The following is an 11,085-nucleotide window of genomic DNA, read 5'->3' as shown; positions in this document are numbered from 1 at the left end:
ACAGTAACCAAGTGTATGTTGTAGGGAGGGAACGCTGAGGGAAACAATTCAAGCAGAGGAAATGACTTTTTTAATTTTAATATTTATTTATTTATTTTTGGCTGCACTGGGTCTTTGTTGCTGCGCACAGGCTTTCTCTAGTTGTGGGAATAGGGGGCTACTCTTCACTGTGGTGCGCGGGCCTCTCATTGCGGTGGCCTCTCCTGTTGCGGAGCACGGGCTCCAGGCGCGTGGGTCTGAGCAGTTGTGGCACTCAGGCTCGGTATTTGTGGCTCACAGGCTCTAGAGCGCAGGCTCAGCAGTCGTGGCGCATGGGCTTAGCCGCTCCGCGGCACGTGGGATCCTCCCGGACCAGGGCTCGAACCCGTGTCCCCTGCATTGGCAGGCAGATTCCCAACCACTGCACCACCAGAGAAGCCCAATGACATTGTTAAAGCCCTGAGAAAAGAAGATCCTTGGAGCTCTGCTTAAGTGGGGGGCAAATTAGAGAACCAAGGCCGACTGGCTTTCTGCGGCTCAGGGGGAGGCAAGGGCCAGAGTCGGTGGGACCTTGTAGGATTAGGGACTTGATGGGGCACTGGGAAGCCATGGAAGGGTTTGAGTTTTTGCAGCAGATGTTTAGCATGATGGCTCCGCCGCAGAATAGAGAAAGTGGGGAACTACACTACACTGCTTGGCCTCTAAGTTCTTTGGCTAAATGAAGAATGTGAGGCTGTCAAGAGTATATTCCAAGGTCTCTAACAGGCTGATTATTGTTGTATTTAAACAAAAGAATGATATATTCATTTCAGGTAATCAGAGATACTTTCCATTTTTACTACCTAACTTGATTTAACAAAGGACCTTGTTAATGTAAATTTTTAACTGTCCAAGAGCTTTGCACATAGAAAAGACTTCATAGGTATTGGAGTTATTAAAAATTAATATTCAATATATTAAGATGACAATTGAAAAAACTTAGTTTTCATTGTCTTTGAACTTAATATATTCAATTATTTTATTTATATACCTAGAAAATGTCAAAAATTGCCTGATGAATGTTCAATCAACTTCACTTGAGTAAACAAACCTTCATCAAACAATTATACTTAATCACGTTTCTTTAAACATTTAAACTGAGTTTATAAATTTAGTACATTCTATTTCTTTTAAACACTTTAAATGCTTGCCCTCATAAGCAAAACTTTCCAAGTTCTTAGTTCTCTTAAATATTGCAATAATATTTATGAACAGTAAGATTATTTTATGTCAAAAATCAGTTACTCAATTACACATTTTTGTTTGAAAATTGTAAGGTTATGTATCAGATTCTCTAAAATGTTAAATTCTCTAAAATTGCAAATACTCCTTTTTATTTTTTATTTATTTTTGCAGTACGCCGGCCTCTCACTGTTGTGGCCTCTCGCGTTGTGGAGCACAGGCTCCAGACGCGCAGGCTCAGCGGCCATGACTCACGGGCCTAGCCGCTCTGCGGCATGTGGGATCTTCCCAGACCGGGGCACGAACCCGTGTCCCCTGCATCGGCAGGCGGACTCTCAACCACTGCACCACCAGGGAAGCCCAATACTCCTTTTCAAAAGTGAATTACCTAAACTGATATAATAGTCAATTTATTTAAATAAAACCACTCATTTCAAAACAATGAGAGTTCTTTGAGCATATCATAAAAGGTGTAAAGTCTATTATCTGAGGCATAGTGTTACAATTCTTGTTCAGAGGCAGAGGTTTTTAGAGAAGGCTGAGGTTGTTAAGTCCTTTGATTTGTATCAGGGAGAGTAAGACATTTCAAGGATGGTAAGAATAAGACCGTGTAAAATGTCTTACAATCCGAATTTTTCTTTGATTTAAAATGAAATGAATAAATAGAAGCATATGAAAACCCTGGCTCCTCCAAGATCATAGGGCAGTTGGTTTTTCTGGATTAATCTGTCAATGTCAAAACAATTTAAAAAATAAACACAGTTATTTGTTTATTCGTAATAGAACTTTCTCTGAAATGTTCTAGATGATGAAGGTATATAGGAGGTCATGAGTCCAAAATAGAATGCATTCACAGACTTTTTGCAAAAGGTTAATATTCTTCAACAGAAAGAAAATGAAACAAATCCTCTGAGGAAATGATTTAGAGCTAGAATGTTAATATGTTGCTGATGAGATCAAGGTGTTTCACAAGTCTCTTATCAGCTATATCAAAATATTTCACATATCGAATCAAGGTGATTGGGAAATAATGGCCATATATTTACTGAGCTACATTTATAACTTCATGTTTTCTTTTATTTCTGTAATTTCCATTTGGTTATTTCTTTTTAGAGATTCATTTCTTTGTTTAAATTATATTTCATTCATTTTGTTCATCTTTTCCTCAAATTCTTTTAATATATTTATAGTAATTATATTAAAGTTCTTCCATCTTAATTCAACATCTGGGTCATCTGTAGATCTGCTTCTATTTTCTATTGACTTCTTTCCTCTTGATTTTGGGTCACATTGCCTAGTTTCTTTTCAAGCCTTTTAATTTTTAATTGATGTCAGCCAGACACTGTTTTAAAAGACCATAGATACTAGAGTACATATTACCTCCTCTCCCCTCAGAGGACATGCCCTTTCTTCTGTTAGGCATCTAGGATAAGGAGCTGTTCACTTTGGTCCAATCAATAGTTGAGGTGGTTGAGGATGGGTTGCATCTTTAATTAGTTTTGTTTCATTTCTGTTTTCAAATGTCTTGAGGGAAAGATAGATTCTATGTATATTAGATGCCTCTTTTCTAGTAGTATGTTTTGACCTATGTACCATAAGACCCTGTCTTTGTCATCTAGTGCAGTCTTCAGTTTCATACTTTGCCACACACTCAGCAAAAGTCCTGCTGCTGGGTCTCCCTGTCTTTCATGATCCAGTGTGTGGTAGCAAAGGCGCCTTGAGCTGCTGTACTCAGCAAGGTTGAAAGCCGAGGAGGCAGCCTGGGGCCAGAGGAAGGTGGTGGCTCATACTGGCTGTAAACTCATACTACTGCTGCTATCTTGCTCCCTTCTCTCTCAAATAAATACCAAATATATACAGATTATTCCAATATTGGTTTGATTTACTTCATTGTCTGTATGTTTACCAACCCAAGGAAACTGGGGTTACCAGTTCAGCAGGATGAGGTTGTTTATGAAGCAGAGATTTTGTATCTTGGGCTGCATATACCCAGAGTCATTATTCTTAAGCCATTAAGGAGCACACTGAGCTCTTTTAAAATGATATGATAGATTGAATCATTGTTCCCAGTGCTTCATGAACTTCCTGTATGCAATTCTACATCCACATACTTATTATATAATTTTTTAGTGTCTTCTACTAGAGGAGGCAGAGGACATCTCCCCTCACCCCAACCGATGATGTACTTGGCCTTGTAACTTGTTTTGGTCAATGAAATGTGGGCCAAAATGACAAGTGTGCTAGTTCCAGGCCAAGACCTCAAGACGCATCTTATGTTTCTGCTTCCTCTCTTGGACTCCAGTGACCCTCCATGAGAAGAACATGTCCCAGGTAGCCACTGGTCCAAGGAGAATGAGGAAATATGTGGCACAGGCTTGAATCCAACCAGCAGCCTGGAGTCAAGCCTAACTGATTCCAGTCAAGCCTGGCAGAGCCACATCCAACCTACAGACCAGTGAGAGAGGAAATAAATATTTGCAGCTAAAAGCCCCTGAAAGTTTAAAGTTGACTGATATGCAGCAAAAACTATTTCAAACCAATTGTTAGTATTAAACATTTTTTTTTAAAGTTTATGCTGTTTTGGTTCTGTGAAATTTTCTAATTTGTCTTAGGGTTCTTTCTTTATTTTTTTAAAATTAATTTTGGCTGCATTGAGTCTTTGTTGCTGTGCACGGGCTTTCTCTAGTTGTGGTGAGTGGGGGCTACTCTTTGTTGCGGTGCGCGGGCTTCTCATTGCTGTGGCTTCTCTTGTTGCGGAGCATGGGCTCTAGGCGGGTGGGCTTCAGTAGTTGTGGTGCACAGGCTCAGTAGTTGTGGTGCATGGGCTTAGTTGCTCCACGGCATGTGGGATCTTCTTGGACCAGGGATCGAACCCGTGTCCCCTGCATTGGTAGTCAGATTCTTAACCACTGCGCCACCAGGGAAGTCCAGATTTCCTCATTTGATTGGCCAGGTAGCTCATTTATTTGCTACCTGATTGAATTGATGTTATTTTCAGATTTTTGCTTGTCTATCTCCATGATTGTCATGATCATTCTAATAATAGAGGTAAAGTAACTGCAATTATCAGGATGTTTAGATTTTGTGTATTTAATTGTGAGGCAGTTTAATAAGAGTGTGTGCATTTGAATAAAAGGTTTTTAGTTGCTTTACATTTTTCCTAGTGTTAAAAAAAACATTTAGGGGCTTCCCTGGTGGTCCAGTGGTTAAGGCTCCACGCTTCTACTGCAGGGGGTGCAGGTTCGATCCCTGGTTGGGGAACTAACATCCCACATGACGCAGCCAAAAATAAAAAAAATTGCAGAAGAAAAAAAAGCTTTTAAAATAATGGCTTTATCTCAGGATAAAAAGGCACTATATATAATTCATTGAGCATCTGCCAGGCACTGTGGAAAGTATGTATACCATCTTTTTCCTTAAAAACAAATTTAATTTTTTTCATTAGTTAATACTTTCCTAAGGTAGAAAGTTCAAAAGGCAAAAAAGAGAATGAAGGGAAAAGATTTCTTCTTACCCTGCTTCCCAGGCTGCCCTGTCCAAGGGCAATTAATGTTACCAGGTTTTTTTGTATATTCTTCCAGTGATATTACCTGCACATACAAACATATACATAATTATATGTGTATATTGTGTTACCCTGATTTTTTAAAATCAATGTAGTGTTAACGTACTATTACAGCGTTCTGTATCTTGCTTTTATTTATTTATTTTTTCACTTAACAATGTATCTTAGAGAATATTCTGTAGCAACACTTGAAGAGCTTTCTCATTCTTTTAAAAAAGCCACGTAGTATTCCAATGCACTGGTTCTCAAACTGACAGGAGTCTTGTGGTCAAAATTATTTTCATAACACTAAGATGTTATTTTCCTTTTTCAGTATCTTTCACTAGAGTACAGTGGAGTCTTCCAGTGTCTACATGTCCTGTGCTATTGTAACAGAATGAATGCAGAAGCAAACCTAAAAATCCAGCTGTCTTGTATTAAGCCAGACATTAAAGAGATTTGCAAAAATATAAACCATGCTACCTTTCTTTCTGATTTCGTGTGTGTGTTTGGAAAATGTAATATTTTTTTAAAGAAAATATGTTTTTAGCAGTCTCACAGACTTAGAGAATGAACTTATGGTTACCGGCGCAGGGGGTGGGGGGAAGGGATAGTTAGGGTGTTTGGGACTGCCGTGTACACACTGCTATATTTAAAATGGATAACCAACAAGGACCTACTGTATAGCACAGGAAACTTTGCTCAATATTATGTGACAACCTAAACGGGAAAAGAATTTGAAAAGGAGTGGATATACGTATATGTATAACTGAATCACTTTGCTGTCACCTGAAACTAACACATCATTGTAAATCAACTGTACTTCAATATAAATATATATATATATATTTTTTGCCGCACGCGGGCCTCTCACCACCGCGGCCTCTCCCGTTGCAGAGCACAGGCTCCGGACGCGCAGGCTTCAGCGGCCATGGCCCACAGGCCTAGCCGCTCCGCGCACGTGGGATCCCCCCGGACCGGGGCACGAACCCGCGTCCCCCACACCGGCAGGCGGACCCTCAACCACTGCGCCACCAGGGAAGCCCTAAAAATAAATTTAAAAAAAAAGAAAAAATATGTTTCTAGGGAATTCCCTGGTAGTCCAGTGCTTGAAACTCCGCGCTTCCACTGCGGGGGGAACCCCTGGGTTTGATCCCTGGTGGGGGAACTGAGATCCTGCAAGCCATGCGGTGCGGCCAAAAAATAATGTTTTTATATTAACATGTAAAGCGTTTATTATTATTTTAAATGAATAAATATTTTTATGTCTAAGTTCTAAGTTTTAAAATGATAAACATTAATAGATGTAATCCATATAAACTGAAGCTATTGGGGGTCCTCAATAATTTTTAAGAGTGTAACATAGTCTTGAGACTAAAAAGTTTGAGAACTGATCTATTGCACAGGTGTACCATAATTTAGTCTGTCCCCTGCCAACGGACGTTTCAATTGTTTTCAGTGTGTTGCTACTTCAAGCCATGCTAAGATGAGTAACCTTCTACACACTTTATTTCCCACACGTGAGTAAATCTGTCTTCTGTTCTTAGAAGTAGAATTGCTGGGTCAATGTACCAGGACAAAGCCCACAATAATATCTATCATCTCATTCCATCCTTGTAATTACCTTATGAGGTGAGACGTCATTAATTCCTTTTTACATATGAGAAACCAGAAGCTTAAAGACGGAGATAACTTTCTTAGAGACATTGGGCTAAGAAGCTGCTACAGGGAAAGGAGTGAAACTATTTTATCATCCTCCATGCTTTGAACCACTATTCTGACTTATGGTTTCTCCATGCAGTATATGTGTACACTCCTTCAGTTTAATTCACTTACCTGGTAACAGGCTCTATTCTTGCCTTGGCCCAGTTTATTTCCTGGCACAGAACAGTCCTGGAATTAGATGAACTGGGCCTCTCAGAGCAAAAGTCAGTACAAGAAAATGACTTAAGTGATAAGAAGAACAGGGCTTTTTATTTTGAATCACAAGAATTTCAACCACCAAATAATCTGGGAAATGAATTTTAGAATGTGATGCAGTTAAAACTAATCCACATAATTCTCAGAGTAAATTTTATAACCAAACCTATACATCAAAATAACATTATGTATAACCACTTTCCCCCCATGAAACTTACACTGTAGTTCCCTTTGTTTAAGCAACATCAGTTTTTTACTTAAATACAAAAAAAGACAACCCTAAGTGTTTAAAAGAAATGTAATAATTTTTTAACCAAACCTGGCACTGCCAGAATTATCATTTTCATACAAAAATCTAGCCCAATCCCTCATAAAAATCCTTCAGTGGACTCCCATTTCTTGTACTACAAAGCTCATAAGAGATCATTTGTGATTGGCTCTTATCTCATAAATTCTCCTACACACATATTTTTGATCTGTTTTGAAATACTTGCACATCTCAGAGATATATTTCCTTCTTTGAACAGGTCTCTTCAAATAGGTGGACATAGAGTGAAACCGGCAAAAACTCACTTAACATGGGCCATAAAATTTTATATATGTAATATTGTGTTCTTTTTCTCCAAGAAAGTCTTCCAAGTTGTGTGTGCTTTGGGACCCACAAAACCTGGATCTACCTGTCTTTTTTACCAGGAATGCCCTTTTCTCCCTTAATCTAGTTATTCCAACTCACTCCTTTGAAACCTGACAACTGTTAACAATTCAGGGAGGGCTTACCTGACCACTCCAGTCTGATTTAGATGCTTCTTTCACACTTATGGTCTATCCTGCTATCTTGTCACACTGTATGGTAATTGTTGGTTTAATTGCTTATCTCACCCAGCAGACTATGACTCTCTCTCTCTCTCTCTCTCTCCATACATATATAGAATAAAGACTACATATATACAGTGTAACTATCTCCACAAAAGCAGGGGCCATGTTGAATAGGCTAATGAAAAACTGAACAACTTTTTAGCAAGGAAATCTATCTACATATGATTTGTTATGAAATAATATTTCAGAGTTTTTCTATTAGTATACATTTGCTGCATATTCTTTTGCTTTTTTCATGCACAATTGGAAGGAAATGCCGAATGCTTAAGATAAATATATGGGAGCAAAACAAATTGAGAAATTGTATCAAGTCATATTTTTCTGCAAATGAGTGATAAGATTGCTAAAAGTAGGGTTGCTGGCAAAATTTCTAAGGCCCGAAAAACTATGAACTGGTTTTTAGAACATGGTGATCACATCATTTGAATTGTCAGTCAGCCTCTCCCCACTGATAATCTCTATCTCTAAACTCCATAACTCAACTGACCCTGTATTTCCCTATTTGAGCTACTGGAATACAACAGTGGACAAGCTAGGTGAAAGTGAAATCAGAAGTTCTGGATCAGTCAACAAGTAATCAACAAGTATTCATTGAATATATACTACATGTCAATTTTAGAACTTCCTTTAGAGCTAACACTAGAACTGCTTTATTCTTTTTTTTTTTTTGCGGTACGCGGGCCTCTCACTGTTGTGGCCTCTCTCGTTGCGGAGCACAGGCTCCGGATGCGCAGGCTCAGCGGCCATGGCTCACGGGCCCCGCCGCTCCGCGGCATGTGGGATCTTCCCAGACCAGGGCACGAACCCGTGTCCCCTGCATCGGCAGGTGGACTCTCAACCACTGCGCCACCAGGGAAGACCCTCCTGCATATTACTGATACACACTGGATTCACATGTTAAAGGCAATATTCCACCTCCTGGCAGTGTTAGTTAACTATATGTTTTTAAAGGGATTGCTTTTTAATCCTTATTTCCTTTTTACTTTCTATAGATTTGCTGATTTATATGCTCACTCATGCTAAATGTGTTTAGTATACACATTTTAGTCTTTCTGATGGCATCAAACATTTACATCAAAAAGGTACTTGAGGACTTCCCTGGCGTCGCAGTGGTTGAGAATCCGCCTGCCGATGCAGGGGACACGGTTGGATCCCTGGTCTGGGAAGATCCCACATGCCGCGGAGCAACTAAGCCCGTGTGCCACAACGACAGAGCCTGCGCTCTAGAGCCCGCAAGCCACAACTACTGAGCCCGCATGCCGCAACTACTGAAGCCACCTGCGCCTAAACCTGTGCTCCGCAACAAGAGAAGCCACTGCAATGAGAAGCCCATGCACCACAATGAAGAGTAGCCCCTGCTCGCGGCAACTAGAGAAAGACCCCGCGCAGCAACAAAGACCCAACGCAGCCAAAAATAAATAAAATTAAAAAAAAAAAAGTACTTGATTTCTTAGAACAGAGGATTTTTTTGGGGGGGGGCGTTAAGTCCTCTTGTAAGCACTCTGAACCACGGGAGGAGTGTAGTTATTTTCCTCAAAACAAAACAAAAAAGAGGAAATATAACCAGAGGGTTTGATTTTTTGAAATAGCTCTGGGATACCCACTGTTTCCTGGTCAGGTGTAGTACTTTTTCATATTATCCCATGAGATTATAATTGGGCTATAAATTTCGTGAAGGCCAGGCCAAGGACCTATTATGGTCACCACTGCACCTAGCATAGAGATGGGCTTAATGTTGGTGCAGAGTGCATTAGCTGCATATTTTGATGAAAGAACCGGCATTGAAACTATCACGGGAGAAGTTTCATGCATTCATTTGTGTGTTTAAAAATACTGATTATCTAGTTCGTGGTCTGTCCAGAGGATATAAAGTAAAAGTATTCCTGTAGTATAGCACATGACTCAAATACAGTTGCTACGTCGCTCTTGAGTTTTCCACGTCTTTTGTGGGTACATAGATTTGCTGATTTATATGCTAAGCATATATTGTTTACTCTCTGTGTAGCTTCGGAGGGATACAATAGAAGCCAAATCAGATCTTCGAAAACTTATTTTTTAAAAGTTCACTTGGTTGTTAAGATGATATAAAAGAATAAGGAAAGGCAGATATTTTCTGTAACTCAAAGTTTAGTAACTAAATTGAGCTTTAAAATTACAAGCAAAACTATTAGAAGGACTATTTTACTGCCGACATGTCCCTCCAGAAAACAGGAACGTTGACAGCTCCTTAATTTTAACTGTGTCTGTTATATCTAAGTATCATCACTAACAATGGTATGCAGTTGAGATCCATAAATACCTATTCAACAATATTCCTTAGTTTCAAATGACAAAAGATAAGCTCTCCTCCCCAGGCTTCTCATTTATATGCGATATCACGTTAGGAAGAAATGAAAAACACATGTCAAACCAATCCTGTACACTTTAAATATGTGCAGTTTCTTATATATCAATAACACCTCAATAAAGCTGCGGAAAAACCCCAAAACAAAAAGTAATGAAAATGTTACTTTATATGGGACAAATAAAGGAACTACTTCATTTCTTAAGAGCGGTTTCTTCTGGGGAACAACAAAGTACCTCTGCAGAGCCTAGTAGCCTGAGGACAATGGTGAAGCACATTTTATGTAATTAATACCTAATTTTTTTTTTTTAGCCTACACCTACCTTACTATCTCTACTCAACGAAAAAAATACCCTTTTAGTTTATATTGTGTTATGCTGCAGCTCCACGGCAGAACTACTTGAATGGTTTGTGTTTTGCATCATTTCCAGCCTCCAAACAGGATTTTAGGATCCTTAGAAGTAAAATATATATTATCTACGTGACCGAAATTGCGTATCCTAGGTGTGTTTCGAAGTGCAGAAGATCGAGGAGCTATCGGCTCGGGGCTGGGTGTGGCTGGCTGTTGTGAGAAACCTTTCCTAGTGCTCGAAGTAGGCTTCCCAAAGATCTCCTCCAAATCCCTTATGGAAAAGCCTTTCTCTCTCTCTCTCACACACACACACACACACACACCCTCTAATAAAGGCATTTTCCTCGAGGTTCAACACCAGAGCGCCAGACTAGGTGTTTTTGTTTGTGGAAGTGGGAAGCAGTGTGCTGAAGCCAACTCTAGGGGTCCTTCCCGAGGTTCCGGGTGAACCCGGCGCCTCCCTTCGGGCCTCAGTTCCGGGAAGGACAGTCGGCCGCAGCAGCTGGACCCGCCCAGGCTTTCGAAAGCACCTGAGTCGCGAGTGGCGACATGGGGGGCGGGTCGGGTCGAAAGCCTCCGCTCGGCTCAGCCCCCACCCCCGTGGCGGCGGCCCAGCAGGCTGAAGGGATGATGATTGACGGAGCTGCTCGGCTGCTAGGGCGTCGCAGAGAGAGGGTAGAAGAGGGGACGACTGAGCTTTCCCCTTAAACTGGTTGGGTTGGGCCTCGGGAACAGCCTTCCCCAGGCCTATTGGCCTCCCTGAACGGGTTGTTATGGTAACAAATGACAGACCGGTGCTTTATGAATCGGCCAATGAGAGGGGCCGTCTTTTCCACCCCACTTCTGAGC

Source organism: Monodon monoceros, unplaced genomic scaffold (genome assembly GCF_005190385.1).
Source record: "Monodon monoceros isolate NGI ecotype Baffin Bay Population unplaced genomic scaffold, NGI_Narwhal_1 Super_Scaffold_7, whole genome shotgun sequence".
NCBI lineage: Eukaryota > Metazoa > Chordata > Mammalia > Artiodactyla > Monodontidae > Monodon > Monodon monoceros.
This window is presented reverse-complemented; position numbering follows the sequence as displayed.